Raw genomic sequence first — 14,599 nt, 5'->3', positions numbered from 1 at the left:
TAGTTACAGCGTTGATTCTTTAGTCCGTAGGCTCCGTGGTGTCTGACACGTTTGTGACTGCACGAACTGGGACTGTAGCCTTCCAGGCTCCTCTGTCCACGGGATTCTCCAGGCAAGAAAACTGGAGTGTGTTGCAATTTTCTTCTCCAGGGGATCTTCCCGACGCAGGGACCAAATCCGGGTCTCCAGCATCGGCAGGTGGATTCCCTGCGGCTGAGCCACCCGGGAAGGCCCTAGTTACAGCATAGGGTTGTTATAAATCTGACATGAAATAAAGTACATGAAGTGCTTACTTAGCACGATGCCAGGTTCAGTAGTGTCCTTATGAATAATAACAATCAACCTGTAGAAAGTGCAGTGGTCACAGCAACCATAGTAGTGACATAGTTAGGGATAACTGAGATTCACGCAAAGGAAACGTTTTCTGCGCTAGGGACCAATCCCTCGGTCTTACTCCTTTTTCACCACAAGGGGGCGTAGTCAAGCGCTCAAACTGTTCCCGCGCGAAAGGCGACCCTACTTTCCCTCAGCTAACAATTTTGTTAAAAAGGAATGCACTTGGAGAAGGAAATGGCAACCCACTCCAGTATTCTTGCCTGCAGAATCCCATGGACAGAGGAGCCTGGCGGGCTGCAGTCCATTGGGTCACATGACTGAGCATGTGTACATGAGGGTGGAGGGTGACACGTTGGTAGTGATAAACTGGTAGAACTAAAAAAAAAAAAAAAAAAAAAGGAATGCACTGATCTCCCAGGCGTCCTCGGTGTGTACTCCCGGGGTCTCCGTTTTATTCACAGGGTTCTAAAGGTCAGACTAAAATCCCAAAAAAAAAAAACAACCAACAATAATAATAGCTAAGGTATGTAACATTGCATAGCTGCAGCGCCTTGAGTGAAGCCCTGTGTGCGTGTGCGTGTGTGTGTGTGTGTACACACAGGTACATGCACATGTGTAAATAAATTACAGGAATTTAGTATGATTTCAGGGTGAAGGGTAGGGTTTAAATACTATGAGGAAAAATTGTATGGAGAAGCAGATATTTTCGTGATCGAAATATTTTAAAAAGTTAGACAGCCAAGAAGAAACTGCAAGGCTGACCTTGGAGTGTTTCCCTTTATAGACTAACACACTCTCACAAAAATGTATCTGAAGTGTAGTTGGGTTCGTCACCACAGTGGTGGGAGGGTCACAGCTACGGAGGGCAGACTGCAGGACTCAGAAGGCACCGGCAGAATGTACACTGCTGCAGCCACCATGGAAAAACAGGACACAGGGTCCTTAAAAAGCTAAAAACAGAGCCCTGAATATTCACTGGAAGGACTGATACTGAAGCTGAAGCTCCAGTCCTTTGGCCACCTGATGCAGAGTCGACTCATTGAAAAAGACCCTGATGCTGGGAAAGATTGAAGGCAGGAGGAGAAGGGGACGACAGAGGATGAGATGGTTGGATGGCATCACCGACTCGATGAGCATGAGTTTGAGTAGGCTCTGGGAGTTGGTGATGGACAGGGAGGCCTGGCGTGCTGCAGCCCACGGGGTCACAAAGAATCGGACACGACTGAGCGACTGGACAAGAGCTGTCATATCAGCCTGCAGTTCCAGTCCTAGGTGTATATCCAGATGAAAACAAAAACTCTAACATGAAAAGACACATGTGACCCAAAGTTCACAGCAGCACTATTTACAACAGCCAAGACATGAAAGCAACCCCAGGGCGCAAAAACAGGCCATTGGCATAAGAAGATGCAGTATGTATACACACACACACACACACACACACACACACACACACAATGGAATATTAGCTATAAAAAGAATGAAATACCGCCATTTGCAGCAACATGGATGGGCCCAGAGATTGTCATATTTAGTGAGGTAAGTCAGGCCGAGACAAATATTATATCACTTATATGTGGAATCTTAACAAAAATAATACAAATGAATTTGTGTACAAAATAGAAATACACTCTCAGACGTACAAAACAAGCTTCTGGTTACCAAAGAAGAGAGGGAGGGGTCGAGAGGCAAATTAGGAATATGGGTTTAACAGATATAAACCAGCATATATAAAACAGATAAGCAACCAGGGTTTACTCGATAGCACAGGGAATTATATTCAGTACCTTGTAATAATGTATAATGGAAAATAACCTGAAAATATGTGTATATATAATGTATCACGTTGCTGTACATCTGAAACTAACACCGTATTGTAAATCACCTATACTTTAATTGAAGAAAAAAGTCACCCACCAAGCTCAGCTTTGATTATGTGAGAATCACAGCTGTTTCTACGTCTGGTGTCAAACATGTGGACCCTACACCAAATCAGCAGGGGTGCATGAGAGGCCTCCTGGACTCCATAAATGGTCTTACACCTGAGCAAAATGCTTTTTGCCTTGTTATTTCCTTCTTTAACAAAATTATTTATTTATTTGGCCGCGCCGGGTGTTAGTTGCGGCATGTGGGATCTGGTCCCCTGACCAGGATTCCCCGGGTCCCCTGCACTGGGGGCGAGGAGTCTTAGCCACTGGACCCCAGGGGAGTCCCCTCTGTTATTTCCTAAAAATGCCTGGATCAGATGAGTTTGCCCAGCCTTGCAGACCTTCCCCTCCCGGCTGGGTGCCCAGGTTGACCTGCCCTGTTGAGTGGTACAGGGCTGCCCAGCACAACAGCCTGCCCTCTGGTTTCCTTTGTGAAACCTTGATCTGGGGAAAGGACCCACCTTGAGGGCCCTGCAGCTAGTTCCTCCATAAACCCGAGATGACTATATTTCTTCATCTAACTAACAGACATCACGGATATAAATGACAAACATGGAACAAGATGTCCAGAAGCCTAGAGACATTCTTTTCTCCAAATTATTTGCCTAACTTAAAAAGTTCTCATCACCACAAGCTGCCAGCCTGGAAATATCCCGGCAGCTCTCTCGGTCGTGCTTTTGATACGAGAGTGATCTTACTTCCGCAAGAAGTGTGGATAAGCCCTGGAGTGTACAGGGACTTCAACTACTGAGAGGGACAGGGCTGTCAAATGTAGCTCTGTTGTAAGGAAGCTCTTGTCTTTGAGGCCTTAGATGCTGACAGGTTTCTCTAAGATGTTCAGGGCAAATGTCCAGGCAGTGGAGTAAAAGGGACTTGAGTACACATATGCGTAGAAAAAAAGACTGGAAGACAAGACTGCAAAATATGGTTCAGTTGCTAAGTCACACCCAGCTCTTTGGTGACCCCGTGGACTGCAGCACGCCAGGCTCCCCTTGTTCTTCAGTATCTTCCAGAGTTTGCTCAAATTCTCGTCCATTAGGTCAGTAATGCTACCTAACCATCTCATCCTCTGCTTTCCCCTTCTTTTGCCTTTAATCTTTCCCAGCATCAGGGTCTTTCCCAATGAGTTGGCTCTTCGCATCCAGTGGCCAACGTACTGAAACTTCAGCATCTAGGGTTAGCTATATTTATTTTCTTCTTTGTGCTCAAGTGCATATTCCAAACTGAATGCAAGGAACATCAGTTATTTTTATCAGAAAGACAGTTTTAAAGTTCACCTTCTTCAAATATAATCCCAGCTGAGGCGGACACCGTTGAGTGAAATGTGCAAAGGATTTGAGACCAGGACATCAATTCATCAACACTCTCTGTCCCAATCTCAGCATGTGCCCAGCGTGGTGCTGGGCAAGGTTGGGGGGTGCCCAGGAGAAGCCATAGGTCTGCCTTCAAGGGGCAAGACAGGGACAAAAGGGAACAGACACATAGTATTACTAGACCCCAGACAGAGTCCATTCACAAGTGACTCCCTTCAGCCTGCAAAGGTCCTCTGGGTGGGGTGTTATTATTTTTCTCATTTTACAGTGAGGAAATGGAAGCTTAGAAAGTGAAGGCACTGGGCCAGGTAGCAGCAAACCCTGCCTCTCCCGTCCTGGGACCTCCAGCCCTGAAAGCTTACTCACCTTGGGGAGAGGGGACAGGGGGAGACGGTTTAACCCATCATAGCTTTCCTGCACGCACGTGCCCATCAGTCACCTATCAACCAAAACCAACAAAACCACCTGGACTTTCTCCAGAGGCAGAGGGAGGTTCCATCTTATTAAAGCAGAGCCCAGCTGGAAGCTGTTACCTGCCTGGCAATTGAAGGCACAGCGAGCTGGAGATGGGGGTGGGGCAGCGAGAGGGGGGCGCCCACATGTCCCCAAAGCCTTTGGAGGCATTGCCAGATAATCAGTGAAATGCATGAAAACTGAGAGACTGGCTGCCAAGTATAATACCTTAGGACACTTCCAAGCTGGACTTAACTCTTGTTGTCTTTGAGCCGGCAAGTCAGGCACATGACTAATAAACCCTGCAAAAGACTAAGGCATGCATCAGATTTCTTTTTTTTTTTTTAAGACTAAAACCCACTAACCTCCCTGCAGACATCAGCTGTGTAATGGGATTCAGGGTTCCGTGGTTCTCCTCTGCGTGTAAAATCTGTGTGAGCCAACATCAGCTTACTGCCGAGCGTGGATTCTCTGACATCAGCAAGAAGCAGCTGGCGCTTCTGGGAAGTTCAAGCTCTGAAACCCTGTTCTGGTTGCGGAGATGCAATAAGGTCAGAGAATAACCAAATAACACACCCCTGGGTCCCGAGGTCTTTCTGACCTATGAGTCTTTGAAGGCACTTCTGTGTATTTCTCCTTTGTGGTGACAGGAGCATGTGGGTGTTATCTCTAGGAGCCCATTGAAAAACTTCACAGAGTAAGGTCAGTTGTAGGAGTTGTCGTAACAAAGTACCACAGTCTGGGGAGTTTAAGCAACAGAAAATTATTTCCTCATAAACCTGGAGGCTGGAGGTCTGAGATTAAGGCGTCAGTGGGGTTGGTTTTGAGTCACTTCCTAGACAGGTTGGCAAGAAGTCCGGGGTCCCCAAGGAGGAAAAAGAGGTCTGGGGCTCTCGAAGCAGAGATAGGGGTCTTGAATTCTCAAGGAGGAAAGGACAAACATCCTTTTTCCTCTGTGCATTCCTTAGTCTTGGTCACATAAAAAGTTTCTTTCTTTGATGACTACACAATTCAGTTGACACTCTGTACCAAGGATTATAAAACAACAATGTATCCTTCCTGAGGACAGTGTCTCCTTCCTGAAGACTTTCTGACTAATCCTGATATCTTAGAATGTATATTATGGGAGTAGGTCTGGTGGGATCTTTCTATTGTTAAATTCTAATCCTGTTATTCTAAAATGTAAATTGTGGGAGAGGGTCTAGTAAGATCTTTACAACCTTGAGACATTCTTTTGATTTATTGTAATAACCAGTTTAAAAGTATATAACTCTCTTGCTAACACTAGCGAGGGGGGCACTCTCATCCCCCTGCTGATGTCTATGTCAGAAGCATTCTCTGTTCCGTTTTATACTTTAATAAAACTCTGCTGTACAAAAGCTCTTGAATTGATCAAGCCTGGTCCCTGGTCCCGAGGTTAAATCTTTGGAAATCACGAAGCTGACACCGGTCACCGTAAGCTATCAGTTTCCTCTTGGGTCTCTCTGCTCAGCTTGTAAACAGGACGTCCTCTGCCTGAGTCATTGCATGGTCAAATCTCTGTGTGAGTCTGAGTCCTAATCTCCTCTTCTAATAAAGACACTGGTCAGATTAGATTGGGCTTCCCTGGTGGCTCAGCGGTAAAGAATCCACCTGCCATGCAGGGGAAAAAGAGAGAAAGTGAAGTCGCTCAGTTGTGTCTAACTCTTTGTGACCCCGTGGACTGTAGCCTACCAGGCTCCTCTCTCCATGGGATTCTCCAGGCAAGAATTCTGGAGTGGGTAGCCATTTCCTTCTCCTGGGGATCTTCCCGATCCAGAGATCGGACCCGGGTCTCCCGTATTGCAGGCAAACGCTTTAACCTCTGAGCCACCAGGAAAGCCATGTGGGGGACCCGGGTTCAATCCCTGGGTCGGGCAGATCCTCTAGAGAAGGAAATGGCACCCCACTCCAGTACTCTTGCCTAGAAAATCCCTTGGACAGAGGAGCCTGGTGGGCTCCAGTCTACGGGATCCCAAAAGAATTAGGCACGATTTAGCAACTCAACAGCAACATATTAGAATAGGGCCCTCCTATGTGACTTCATTTTAACTTAGTCACCTCTTTAAAAATCCCATCTCCAGAAACAGTCACATTCTGTGGTGCTGAGGGTTAGAGCCTCAGCAGATGAATTTGGTGGAAGGGACACAGTTCTGCCCATAACATTGTTGGGGGCAACAGAGATGCCGTAGAAGCATTCTACTGTATTCTTTGTAGATCAGGGACCAGCTCACAGGAGGCTGCGCGAGGAGGGGACCTTCTGCACCCACTGTGAGCTCAGGTTGGAGGCTCCAGTGAAGATGCTTCCAGCCCTCTGCTCCCACCAGCTGGGACTCATCCTTCCAGCCCAGACCACGCCCTGAGGAAAGGGGGCCCTCGTCTAGGAAGCTCAGACACCCACTAGGACCCTGCCGATCCCCGTGATGACACCTTGCCCACCTGGATGAAAGTGAAAGTTAAGTCACTCAGCTGTGTCTGACTCTTTGCGACCCCATGGACTGTAGCCCACTAAGCTCCTCCATCCATGGGATTACCCAGGCAAGAATACTGGGGTGGGTTGCCATTTCCTTCTCCAGGGGATCTTCCTGACCCAGGGATTGAACCCAGGTCTCCCACATTAGAGGCAGACGCTTTAACCTCTGAGCCACCAGGGAAGCGGAGACAATTCACACCTGAGCAGCACAGGGGGGATGCCGCTTCACCTGCTCACTGCCCTGAAGCCATTCTGTATCCCTGGGAATTTGGGGGTGGGGGTCTTCCCAGGTCATCCAGAGGGGCAGGGCACCTTTGTGATCTGGGGGCAGGAATGGCACTCAGAGGGGTGGAGGCATGGCTGCCCTATGTGGCTGCCCGCCTTCAGCTCTAGAAGGCTGCGGCTGGATTTATTCGCTCGTTCAACAGGGATCTGCAGGGGCCAGGTCCGCATCAGGCACAGGTGCCTGTGATTCATTAACATGTGAGACAGATGGCAGCCCGTGAGCTCATGCAGGCTTCATGCCAAGGCAGAGGGGTGGCCACAGACGCGCGCTGCACCCAGCGGTGCTTCCTGTGAAATGTCCATTCGGGCCCAGGGAACCGGGGACTCCCAGCCTCCTCTGGCTGAGGGTTTCTGGGTGGTTTCCTGTTTCAGCCCCACGGCCAGGGGAAATTTCTGCTTTTTGCTCTTCTGAACTCTAAGCAGAGACACACATGCATTTGATGAGGGATTTTTCTGGTTAGAGGAAAGTTTTTATGTCCTGTGTGCACTTCTTAATATATCCTGAAAAACTCAGTTCAAATGTCACTTCCCGTGAGAAACCTCATCTGACCCCCACCAACCCCTCCTCTGTGCTCCCGCGGTGTGAATCATCGGGCGCGGAGCTGCAGGTCTGGTTGAGCTGTGTCCCTCCCCCAGCCCCTGGGTTCCTCCGGCCTGCCTCCAGGCAGGCTCTCTGCCTTGTGTCTATGTATCTGCCCTCGGGTCACCAGTATCCAGCACAGGGAAAGTGCTGGGTGAAATGACAAAACAGAGCCAGGTGGAGCCCTCTCCAGCCTGCCTTTGGTGTGGTCCTTACTGTCCACCCCATCACCCTCTTTCGGATCCCCAGAGGGTTGGTTCAGGACCACGTGATTTCAAAGTGGCAACAGGTATGGAGAATATTTTGAGATACTGGCAACCCCTAAAGTGTGGAACGAGAATCTGTCTTGTTATTTCTCTTGACATGGCTAAAACTTAGGATTTGTTACCTGTGTTCAAGACAGAAGGGAATGCTCCATTTCAGTTAGAGGTTAGGGAAAATAAAGATGTGAATTTTTCCTATTTAAGTTCATGGACCCTCTGGGTTCTCTTCACAGGCCCTTTGAAGGATCCGCATCCATGTGATTAAGATCCTCCAGACTAGAACTTTCATCTCCCAAGTTGTACTTTGCCCTTCCCCCACCCCAGCCAGTGCAGGTGCAAGGTTTTGCTGCCTCCCAAACCTTGGGCTCGGAGAAGGCAATGGCATCCCACTCCAGTACTCTTGCCTGGAAAATTCCATGACAGAGGAGCCTGGTAGGCTGCAGTCAATGGGGTGGCTGAGTCAGACATGACGGCGATTTCACTTTCACTCTTCACTTCCATGCACTGGAGAAGGAAATGGCACCCCACTCCAGTGTTCTTGCCTGGAGAATCCCAGGGATGGCCGAGCCTTGTAGGCTGCCCTCTATGGGGTCACACAGAGTCGGACATGACTGACATGACTTAGCAAACCTCAGGTGACCCTGAAGTCAGGCGCCCTCAGCTCCTTCGCTCCTCCTGCATAGCGTCTCCAGCTGAGGACAGAGCTTGGCCCTTTGCTTGCTCCCCCACTGGACCTCAGATGTGTAAAAGCATCAGCCTGCAGTGCGGGAGACCTGGATTCGATCCCTGGGTTGGGAAGATCCCCTGGAGAAAGGAACGGCTACCCACTCCAGTATTCTGGCCTGGAGAATTCCATGGACTGTATAGCCCATGTCACTTTCACTTTTTCACAAGTCATGAGAGCAAACAGCCTGCAGCCTGGGAGACAGTCCCTTCCCCCAGGCGGCCCCCTTGGCTGCCCCGATGGCAGGGTTTTCTTCCTTTCCTTTTTGCTCCTTTCTCCCCAGCACTGGCCAGTCTCTCTAGCTTTCCACTTCCAGGTTTTCTTCCTGTCCTTTTCAAGGCCCGGGCAAGTCAGCTCTGCCCCAGCTCTGCGAACCCCAGCAGCTCAGATTCTCAGCACAACATGAAGCTCTTCTTGGGCGGACATTTCACCAATCAAAATCTGTTCATCACGTTTCTTCTAAGGGTACCCAGAACTTTCCTCGATATTAACTTGGGTAAATGTGTTTTTTTTCCATCTTATTACAACAGAGTCAGAAGTTCTCTGAAGACTCTTGCTCCTTCGGGATTTTCCTCCACTGATGTGCCCTTCTGGGAGCAAGGATATGATCCTTATCCATCATTATCTCTTGTGTTTCCTTAGCCTTTGGACACCTGTTCATCTGTGGTGATCGAGTGTAGCCCAGACTTTACATTAAACGCAAATACTTCATGACAAGTAGGTTCACCCAACAAAGGCAGGAGTGGGTTATTATTAGGGAACGTATCAGTGTATTTCATTGCATTGAGCCATAATAATTTCAACAGACACCCCAAAAACATTTGAAAAGCTGGATACTATTGATAAACTCTTAGCAATCCAGGAACATGCTGAGCCCTAACCAGGGTTCACCAGAAGCTTACACAAATCATGATGTAAGAGAAGACTCTTGAGAGTCCCTTGGCAAGGAGATCAAACCAGTCAGTCCAAAAGGAAATCAACCCTAAATGTTCACTGGAAGGACTGATGCTGCGGCTGAAGCTCCAACACTTTGGCCGCCTGATGCAACAAGCCAACTCAGTGGAAAAGACTCTGATGCTGGGAAAGATTGAGGGCAGGAAGAGAAAGAGGTGACAGAGGATGAGATGGTTGGATGGCATCACCAGCTCAATGGATGTGAGTTTGAGTAAACTCTGGGAGATGGTGGACAGGGAAGCCTGGCGTGCTGCAGTTCATGGGGCTGCAAAGAGTCGGACACAACTGAGCGACTGAACGACAATATGGGTGAAACGCTGGAAAGGAGGGGAGGCTGCCATCCAACACTGCTTCTCTTCAACCTTGTAAAGCAGGTCCTTGACAGCATAGAAGAATGAGACATTGAGTCTACAATGAGAAGGGAAGGTATCGTCACTTCTGCAGGTGATGTGATAAACTACCTAGAGAATCCAAGACACCAAATGAAAAGCTAACGTGAGAATTTGGGGAGGTGGTTGGACGTAAGATCAACATACACAAATCAAAGGCTTTAATTTCCATCAGTGTGGGTATTTTTAATTGAAGAGTTCATTATTTTACTTTTTTGCACGGGGGCATGCTAGACAGTTTGCAGAATCCTAGTTCCCCAACCAGAGATTGAACCTGTGCCCTCGGCAATGGAAGCTCAGAGTTCTAACCCCTGGACTGCCAAGGAATTCCCTAGTGTGAGTATTTTTAAAAAGCAATAGAATATAACAACTGTTGGTGAGAACTGGAGAAACTGGATCTCTGTCCGTTGCTGGTGGGACTGTAAAGTGCTGCAGACACTGTGGAAAATGGTGTGATGATGCCTCAAAAAAATTAAACAAAGAATTAACCGTATGATCCAGAAATTCCAATGCTGGATATGTATCCCAAGAAGTGGAAGAAGAGACTCAAACAGATGTTTTTACAGTGGGTGTTCCTAGTCGTCACAGCAGTACTCACAATAGCCAAAAGGGTGAAGCCACCCAAGTGTCCATTGACAGATGAATGGATAAAAAAAAGTGCCATACATGCAATGGGTTATCATTCGGCCCTAAAAAGCAGCGAAGAGCTGATACAGGCTACCAAGTGCATGAATCTTGGACACATTATGTTAAGTGAAAGAATCCAGACACAGAAGGACACATATTGTATGGGCTTCCCAGAGCAGTCAAGTCTGTAAAGACAAAAGGAAGAACAGTGGTGGCTGAGGGCTGGAAGTAGGGGCCTCTGGGGGGTTCGTGTCTAATGATTACAGGGTTTCTGTTTGGGAAGATGAGAAAGTTCTGGAACTGGATGGTGAGGATGGATGCACAACGGTGTGAATGTACTCAGTGCCACAGAACTGTTCGCTCAAAACTGATTAAAGTGGGCTTCCCTGGTGCCTCAATCGGTAAAGAATCCGCTGCAGTGCAGGAGAGCGCCTGCAATGTCGGAGACCTGAGTTTGATCCCTGGGTCAGAAAGATCCCCTGGAGAAGGAAATGGCAACCCACTCCAGTATTCTTGCCTGGAGCATCCCATGGACAGAGGAGCCTGGCAGGTGACAGTCCATAGGGTCGCAAAGAGTTAGATATGATTTAGCGACTAAACCACCACCACCACTACCACAATAAAAAATTAATGGTTTTTGTAATTGCTAACTGTAACTAATTAGAAAAGGTAAAGAGAAAGAGGGGCTTCCCTGGTGGCTTAGCAGTAAAGAACCCACTTACAGTGCAGGAGACACAGGAGACCCGGGTTCAATCCCTGGGTCGGGAAGATCCCCTACAGTTCATAGGGTTGCAAAGAGTCAGACTTGACTGAAATGACTTAGCAGAGACACACACACACACGGGGAAAGGGAACCCACCTGAAAATGGACAGAGTCCACAGTACGACCAAGAATGAAACCACCCACTCTCCTGCTATAGACACTGTAACACTAAAGGCGAAAAAATAAACACAGCTGAATGCAGAGCCCAGAACTCCCCGACATTCCACTGCTTGGAGTCTACCCTAATAGCAAAATAAGTGGACGTGTGCATGGGTATATATGTACAAGAAGGCTCACTGAAAAGATGTTGGTAGAAGTGAGCAGTGTTGAGAGCTATGTACACTTTCAACTATGTAGTTGTGTATGTCACGTGAGTGAACGTTCCTCGGTTCTTTGTCTCGTCACGACAAAGATTTGGAGTGACGGACATTAAAGCCTTTAGCGCGTCACAGCTCTCGGGTCTTGGACAAACCGTGTTATAGCTCCTAGGCAAATCAGTGTTACAGCTCTATTTGATTTAGAAGATAGCAGGAGAATCCATCCTCAAAGTGTGAGGGCATGCCAACCCAAAGACTTGAAGAGAAGAGAGTAGAGGAGTGCATGGGGGAGGGAGAGAGCGAGAGAGAGAGAAAGAGTGCACGCACGCAAGAGAAAGAGAGAGGGAGAGAGAGCGAGCAAGCAAGGCTTTGTCTCCTCCTTTTATATGTTTTTTCCTCCACCTGGGCCTGCCCTATGCAAATTGGGCTTAGCCAGGAGCGCTGTTTGTTCTTACCTGAAGTCTTCACTCTGGTCCTCGGACCTTCTTTTGTTCTATTTTCGCAGGCTTTTCCCTTCCTTGTCTTTTATTACCCAGAGAGCTAGATGCATGGAAAAGTGTCTAGAAATCTACATAGCCGACTGCTGTCCTAGGGGAACTTTCCTTCAGGGATTTTCTAGGAGGATGTATTCAGAGAGTATTGGTGAATTTCTTTTTCTTTATGAAAGTAGGAAGAACCAGCCGTCTCTGCCCGTGATAAGCTGGCTTTGTCTATGTGCCTGTCAGGGCCTCTCTGTGGAGTCAGCATTGGGGCATCGGTGGGTGTGAGGGCAATAGCTACACCTCCAGGTGTCCTTCCAGAGGAGGGCGGTCTGTGCGGGGCTGTTACGGGAAGATCAGCATTAAACCCGAGATCCTCCCTTCTGACATAGCAGTTGGTTATTCTGGGTGCCCCATCACCTTCAGCACAGTCAGCCTTGACTTCGGCTTTGCCTGTATGTTGGAATCACGTGGGAGGGCATCTGATCCTAATCTTTGCCAGGGGATTCCCATTTCTTGGGTCTGGGGGTGGCCCTAAACTTGGGTCCTGTTGATGCAGAGCGCATCTCTCCAAACTCAGGGCTCCTCTGTTTTTCTCAAGGTGTTAGCTATTCTGGCACTTCCCACTTTCGAAAGTGATATGTGAAACCAAAGGAAAGGGGTTTTTTTTTTTTTTTGACATTTGACCTCACTGGTTTCTGCTTGTCACTCTATCCCATTGAGATATCTTCTAAGTTTTTCCGTCTTAGTGATTCTTTCCAGCCTCCATCACCATCACGGGCTGTTCTGTCTCCCAGGCACAGGAGACTCACCTGGGCACACTTCCCGTTCAGTAGGGTCCTTGGAAGAGGGCCTGGTTTCTCTGTGACTGCCCAGCAGATATCTTTCTCCTTCACTAATGCGGCTTCCCTGATGGTAATGAATCCACCTGCAAGGCAGGAGACTTGGGTTCGACCCCTGGGTTGGGAAGATCCCCTGGAGGAGGGTATGGCAGCCCACTCCTGTATTCTTGCCTGGGAAATCCCATGGACAGAGGGGACTGGCGGACTACAGTCCATGGGGTCACAAAGACTCAGACATGACTGAGCAACTAAGCACAGCACAGCTTCACTCATGAGAAACCAAGGCTCAGGGCTACTGTTCAGCAACAAAAAGAAGCAAACTGCTGATAAACACGCCTGCCACAACATGAACCCCAAAATCATTAAGCCCAGTGAAAGAAACCAGATGCCAAAGGTTATATACTGGATGTTTCCATTTACACGAAACATCCAGAAAAGGCAAATCTATATGCAGACAGAGAGCGAGCAGATTAGAGGCTGGCTGGGTCTGGGGTGAACTGGGAGGTTGTTGTTGTTGCTCAGCCCCTCAGTCACATCTATCTCTTTGCAACCCCATGGACTGGGCATGCCTTCCCTGTCCTTCACCATCTTCTGTATTTTGCTCAGACTCATGTCCATTGAGTCGATGACGCCATCCAACCATCTCATCCTCTGTTGCCCCCTTCTCCTCCTGCTCTCAGTCTTTCCCAGTGACCTTAAATAGACACAGGATCTTCTGGGAATGCGATTTGAAACAAATAACCACCAGATGTTTCTCCAGCATCTCAAGATGGGTTTATTCGGGATGGGCAGAGAATTAGCATTCAGCACCTGCCACTATAGAGTGCCACGTGCAAGTCCCCACACAGAAAGGGAAGGAGAACTCTTTTCTAGAGTGGAAAGGAAGTTTGGAGGGCTGTTGTAGTAAGCAGAGTCCCTGGCTTCTCACTGTCCTTGCGAGGAAAGGAGTCTGTCTTCTTCCTGAGGGGCCCAGCCGTGGTCACAAGACCTCTTCTTGTCTCCTGACTATTTAATTGAGACCATGAGTGCATTCCTGCCAAGTCGTTTCAGTCTTGTCCCACTCTCTAGGACCCCATGGACTGTAGCCTACCGGGCTCCTCTGTCCATGGGATTTCCCAGGCAAGAGTACTGGAGTGGGTTGCATGCCCTCCTCCAGGGGATCTTCCAGACGCAGGGATCCAATATACATCTGCTATATTTAACCTGGATTGGCAGGTGGGTTCTTTACCACTAGCGCCACCTGGGAAGCCCTAGACTGGTTAGAACAGGGGAATGGAAGCGCATTTTCAGGGAGCGTTGGGGAGAGCCCGCATTGTTCTTGGTGGTAACTGGTCCCGTCCCCTCCCCTCTCCTGTTCACCACTCTCCCCTATTCCCTGCAGGACCCCTTCTCTCCTCTCCTTCCTCCTCCCTCCTCCCCTTCCTCCTCCCACCTGTAATGTATCTGGTACCCTTTCCCCTGCAGACCCTGAGGGGAAGGTGGAAGGTGAGAAGGTGGGCACACAGTGGTCAGCAAAACCAACCTGCGCTTGTCTTCAGAGTTCACAGTTTGTTGGGGGAGAGAAACATCTACCTGATGGCCATGCCAATCAAACGCTGGCTCACACACATAAGGTGTTGGGAGGAAGGGCCCACGGGGCCAAAAAAGAGGTTCTAATTTTAGAGGGTCCTTGAAGAGCCCTTGGCCAAGCAAGGCGAGGCTGGGGTGGAGGCTTGACGGCCAAGGGAAGGTCCAGGTGAGAAGCAAAGAGAAGGTCCTGGGAGAGGGAGGTGCAGCTGGGAGGAGGGAAAGGTGGTCAGTGAGCGGGGGCAGGGGGGAAAGCGGGGGGAGTCTGGCCCCCTCCCCCAACTCTCTC

This window comes from Ovis aries, chromosome 10, assembly GCF_016772045.2.
Source record: "Ovis aries strain OAR_USU_Benz2616 breed Rambouillet chromosome 10, ARS-UI_Ramb_v3.0, whole genome shotgun sequence".
NCBI classification, from domain to species: Eukaryota; Metazoa; Chordata; class Mammalia; order Artiodactyla; family Bovidae; genus Ovis; species Ovis aries.
This window is presented reverse-complemented; position numbering follows the sequence as displayed.